This window comes from Dromiciops gliroides, chromosome 5 (genome assembly GCF_019393635.1).
Source record: "Dromiciops gliroides isolate mDroGli1 chromosome 5, mDroGli1.pri, whole genome shotgun sequence".
In the NCBI taxonomy this organism is placed as follows: Eukaryota; Metazoa; Chordata; class Mammalia; order Microbiotheria; family Microbiotheriidae; genus Dromiciops; species Dromiciops gliroides.
In genome coordinates, this window is record NC_057865.1 from 289186341 (window position 1) to 289192715 (window position 6375).

Sequence of the window (6375 nt, forward strand, 5' to 3'; positions counted from 1 at the left end):
ACCTGGGCAAGGATGAAACTAACCTTGCCTTGCAATTCAACGTACTCTTCGCTCATGATAGGAAAAACATCATCTGTAACTCCATCAAGGATGGAATATCTTACAGAGAAAAAACAGTGAAGCATTCCCCCTTTGAGCCAGGGAAGACTGAGGTAAGAGCCCAACATCAGAGCATGGAATTTTCCATGTGGGAGGAAACCAAGCAATCATCTCATCCACCCCTTGTATTACACAGAAGAGTCCTGGAAGCAAACTCTGATGGGGAAAAAATGGAAAACTAGAGGGGAAAGGGGTCAGTGGCTTTCCAAAAGTCAGTAGCAAGAAGCCCAGCATCCCTTGAGGTGGGGAGAGGTTTAGGAGGAAGGGAGGGAGTTGGGAAGGGCCATGGCCCCAATAGGATAAGAGAGGACTCGGGAATCCCATAACACAAAGAATAGGACCCCAGATTTAGACCTGGAGGGAACCTCAGGGACCATCTAGTCTGACCCCCTCATTTTACAGATGGGGAAACTGAGGCTCAGAATGAAGAAATGATTTTCCCAAGTTCACACAGTGTCTTGTAGTGAGTTTCTTGAGGTGGATTTTGAACCCAAGCCTTCCTGTCTGCAAGCCCAGGCATTCAGTTCCTTCTGCCCTCTCCCCATTCAGGTTTCCATCACCTTTGAAGGGAAGAAGTTTAAGGTGAAGCTGCCCAGTGGCGATGAGTTCACATACCGCAGTTATCTTAACTTAGAAACAATCAATTTCTTGTCAACTGCTGGTGACTTCAAGCTCAGACTCTTGGCTTTTGACTGAGCCCTCCGATCAAGCTGGCTTCAGATCATTCTCGACTTCTTAAAAGTCTCTTATCGCTAATAAATGTGTTGATGATGATAGCAGCTGATATTTTCTGTGCTATTCTGGTCTGGGGGAGAGAGGGCTGGGTTTGGAGTTAGGAAGAGTGGCTGAGTGACCCTGGATAAGTCCCTTCACCTCCATGGTCCTTTGGTGACTTTCTAGAACAGGGGTTCTCCACCTGGGATACATTTCAGATTGGAAAAATGGCATCTTTATTGTTACTAATTTCTAGTTTTCCTAGTAGTCTTCTATGTTTATTTATATATTTCAAACATCATTCCAAATGATACCATCTCACTTTCATTCTCAGTGAGTAGGGGAAGAGTGAAAGGGAAAGAGAAAACTTGAAACTCAAAATTTTTTTAAATGAATGTTAAAAACACCTTTAAGAAGACAAAATCTTCACAAAATGAAAAACCATAAAGATAACAGCACCACATGATTCTAAGGGGTCCCTGGACTTCCCCAGACTTCTCAGGAGCTCAGGCTATCACAGACAAAAAAGTGACAAGTATTGAGCAGTCCTAGACAATGCCTGTTTAGCAAAGGTGAAGGATTGTCCCACAGTAGTAATGACAGGAAAGCCTCTGTATTTTAGTGAAGGGAGGGGACCAGACCACAAACTGGGCAAACTCCCCTGCTGGAAAGATGTTGAATACAAACCAGTGAAGTCCTGTGTCCCTTGGAGAACCAGGCTAAGGAAGCCCAGAGAGATCTGGAGGCAAGATGGTAGCAGAGTAGAAAGACATTCTCTAGCTCTTCTCTGGCAAACCAGCTCTTAAGATTCCCCTCACCCTGCCCCCCAATGACTTCTCCATTGACTTAGAAGAGGAAAGGACCACAGGCCTGTGCTGCCTTCTACAAAGGGAAGAACAGGAGAAGCTAAGTTCCTTTACTTTAGTGTGTGTGCCAAGATTCCTCTTGATTGCCTGGCAGCCTGTGCCAGGAATCATCTGTGTGGCTGAAGGCAGACCTTAGGACCTCTCTGAGCCTGGTTTCTTGGGTCAGATGATAGCCTTAGGTCATGAAATGCACTCAGTGCATATTGACTCAGTCTCCCTGAGCAGCATTCAACACTGGTAGAGAGACTGAGAGGAGCTGGAGGGGCCTGTAAAATATTTTTGATGACTAGGGCTAATTTGGGGGGCTAAACTGACTGGAGGACTAATCTGGGGACTTTTGACTCACTGGCTATCTGACTGCTATTAACTTAATGTGGGCCGTTTATAAAGTTCCACCACATTGCTGCACTCCCAAATTGATAAGCAAAATATTAAGAAGCCTCTTAATTAAATAATCCAAGCAGAGTTTATTTATGAGATACTATTTAAAATAAAAAATACAGGGAAATAAAATATACAACCTGACTGCATTGCCGTGCATGTCTTTCCCACCTGCTGCAGCCTGGACCTTCTTTAATACAATAAGGGCCTTAGCTGCCTCTTGCCTTAGGGCACTCAGGTCTTTTATTCTAACTCTGAGCCCCTTTCACTTTGTAAATCAAGCTTCTAACTTTCCTCTCCTTACTGCCACTGCTGAACCCCTGTGTTTCTCTCTCACCGGCCTTCTGTCTGTCTGCTCCGTCAGTCTGCCCTTCGGCCTCTCTTTTCTCTGCTCCTAGTCCTTTAGCCTTCTCCTGCGTCCTTGTAGCCCCGTCTCTAGTCTGCCGCACTCCAACCTTTCTCATCTCGTCAGCAGCCCCAAGTCCTCTTCTCAGCCCCACCCCCGTCTTTTCTCTGAACCCCCAGGTCTATATATATCTTTCTTTTCTCCACTCAAATCTCAGGGCTTTTTGCACCCGCACACCAAGCTAATCCACCAGCCAGGGCTGTGGCTAGCGGCATGCTTGAGCATCACATGCCTCAGCACAGGCTATTCCAGAGCCCAGCCTGGACAAACCCAGGATCTCTCAGATACCTCCTCTCAGGGCGGAGGGAGCTGGGGACTTTTCCCCCCCAGCTGTCTGACCTGGCATCTTGTACAGCCCACGGGGCTTTTTGGCTCAGCAGAAGCTGAGGGGGAAGGGCACCAGCACCTCTCACACAGAAGAGACCCTGAGGGCCTAAGGCTTTCTAATCTCAGCCTAAAGGTAGGGGTCCCCAAATCAAAATAAATTTCCACAGGCCCCTCTACTACATGGAAAGTATAGACTTGATAGCAGTGCTGGAGGACTGCCCTGACCAGAGGCAGGGCAGCCAAGACAACAGGCTGCCATCTTAATCCCCTTTCTTCTTCCCTGGTCCCTTTCCCACTTCGGTCATGAGGGGGACCCCTTTCCTAATCCTCATGTCCTGATCCAGGATGGATGTTTCTCTCCCCCATGCCCACAGTATACATATGCACATGTATACACACACAGATAGACAAAGAGAGAGGGAAAGAGGGAGAGAGATGGAGATTATCTCTATCTTCTGGGATCAGTAGGTCAGCATCTGGGTCCCAGCTCCCCAACAGACTTACTTATCCCTTCCTCCTTTAGGCTCGGTTACATGTTCTCTTTCCTCATTACCTCCTGCTCCCTCCAGTGGGTGCCCTTCCCCAGTGGCAGCATCCCCTCCACCATCACCCCCGGGGATCAGCCCTGTAAAGAATTAATTGTTATTTGAGGTTTTTATGCCTCAGGCACAATGACCTGGGGCTGGGGCTCCACAAACCTCACAGTGCTCCACCCAATGGTTGTAACCGTTGCCATGGCACCGGCACCTCATGTCATCACCACTCGCTGACGCCTACATGGGCCTGGCAAAATTATAATGATTGGAAGCCTAGTGAGGGCAGTCATGTGACTGTCAGAGTGGCCATCCCATTGGCTGGGGCTGTGTGAGTTTTTGTTTGTTTTCTGAGATTGGGGTTGGAGAATGGGACATTCTAGCTGGACGCTGGAAGGCGACAGGAGTTCTGCTGTGTATTCTCAGCTGATTCCTGGGCAGTGGTATCTTTTCAGGTTGTATAATTTCCCTTTCCCCATTTTATTTCCTTTCCCTTGATCCAACTGATCCTGTTTGTGTTGTTTTTTTTTTTTAAGTTCATTCTTGTTAAAATAAATCCTGTTCTGTTTTTCTTTTTTTTTTCTTTTTCTTTTTTTCTGTTCTGTTTTGAGGGAGGCTGCTGGTCTCCTTCCTTGCAGCGAGCCGCTTAGCTAACACTCCCCAATTAAAATTTGGTCCCCACAGCCCCCACTTCCCCCTTCTCTCAGCTCTGACTTGGTCGATGCTCCCTTAACTTCCCTTTTTTCCCCATTTTCTGTCTTCTAGAGCCAGGAGCCATGACTCTGGGTCAAAGGGCACCTCAGTTTTCCTTCTCTGTAAAAATGAGGGGGTTGGAATAAATGTCCTCCAAGGCCACTTGGGGCTCTTTCTTAGAATACTCTTCCTTTTATTCCAAAATCCCCTCTACTGCCTGGTTCAGGGGCTTCTCCTCTTCCATACATACACACCCTACAGTACATTGAGTTTGTGGCCCTGGATCCAACTGAGCCAATTAGTCTGGTTCAAAGTTGTGGAACATCAACCAGTGTAGGGTCATTGAGTCCTGTCTCCTAAGGGTCCAATCCCAAGACTGGAATCCATTGATGTTCTAGGTTCTAGTGGGTGAGTGGGAGGGGGTGCCCAAATGCCAATTTGAAGGGCCATGTGTCTCTTCCCCAGAATTTTTTAGGTTATATGGTACAACCATGTTGAATATACTTCCACATTAGTCATGTTGTGAAAGAAAAAAACAAAACAAAAAGGAAAAAACCTCAAGAAAGAAAAACAAAAACCAAATGATAATAGTATGCTTCAATCTGCGATCAGACTCCCTAGGTCTTTCTCTGGATGTGGAAAACATTTTTCGTGGTGAATCTTTTGGAATTGTCTTGGATCATTGTATTGCTGAGAAGAGCCAAGTCTATCACAGCTGATCATCACACAATGTTACTGTTACTGTGTACAATGTTCTCCTGGTTCTGCTGACTTCATTCAGCATCAGTTCACATAAGTCTTCCCAGGTTTTTCTGAAATCTGACTGCTCATCATTTCTTAGAACACAATAGTATTCCATTACATTCATATACCACAACTTGTTTAGCTATTCCCGAATTGATAGGCATTCCCTCGATTCCCAATTCTTTGCCACCACACCAAAAAAAAGCAGCTATAAATATTTTTGTACATGTGGGTCCTTTCCCCTTTTTTGTGATCTTTTGGATATAGACTGATTAGTGGTATTTCTGGGTCAAAGTGTATACAACAGTTTTATCACCCTTTGGACATAGTTCCAGATTGTTCTCCAGAATGGTTGGATCAGTTCACAACTCCACCAACAGTGTATCAGGGTTCTAATTTTCCTACATCTTCTCCAACATTCATCATTTTCATTTTTTGTTGTATTGGCCAACCTGATAGGGGCAAAGTGGTACCTCATAGTTATTTTCATTTGTATTTCTCTAATCAATACTGTTTTAGGATATGTTTTTATATGACTATAAATGGCTTTAATTTCTTCATCTGAAAACTTCCTGTACATACCTTTTGACCATTTTCAACTTGTATTCTTATAAATTTGATTCAGTTCTTTATATATTTGAGAAATGAAGCCTTTGTCAGAATGACTGGCTATAAAAAATTGTTTCCCAGCTTTCTGCTTTCCTTCTAATCTTGACTGCATTGGGGTTTTTTTGTGCAAAACCATTTTTTATATAATAAAAGTATTTTATTATTTTCTAGTTACATGTAGAGATAGTTTTCAACATTTGTTTTCCTAAGATTTCCAGTTTCAAATTTTTCTTCCTCCCTCCTGTCCCTACCCCCTCCCCAAGACAGCAAACAATCTGATATAGGTTATATATATGTACAATCATATTCAACATATTTATGCATTAGTCATGCTGTGAAAGAAGAATCAGAGCAAAAGAGAAAAACCTCAAAAAACAAAAACCAAAAAAAGTAGAAATACTATGGTTCAATCTGCATCTAGATTCCATAGTTCTTTTTTTCTGGATTTGGAAAGCATTTCCTATCATGAATCCTTTGAAACTATCTTGGACCATTGTATTGCTGAGAAGAGTCAAGTCTATCACAGTTGATCAACACACAATATTGCTGATACTGTATACAATGCTCTCCTGGTTCTGCTCATGTCACTCAATATCAGTTCATGTAAGTCCTTCCAGTTTTCTCTGAAATCTGCCTGTTAATCATTTCTTTTTTTCATAAAAGTATTTTATTATTTTCCAGCTACATGTAGAGATAGTTTTCAACATTTGTTTTTATAAGATTTCTAGTTTCAAATTTTTCTCCTTCCCTCCCCTCCCTACCCCCTCCCCAAGACAGCAAGCAATCTGATATAGGTTATATGTGTACAATCACATTAAACATATTTCTGCATTAGTCATGTTGTGCAAGAAGAAGCAGAGTAAAAAGGGAAAACCTCAAAAAAATAGAATAGAATAGTTCAATCTGCATCTAGATTCTATAGTTCTTTTTTTCTGGATTTCGAGAACATTTTCCATCATGAGTCCTTTGGAACGATCTTGGACCATTGTATTGCTGAGAAGAG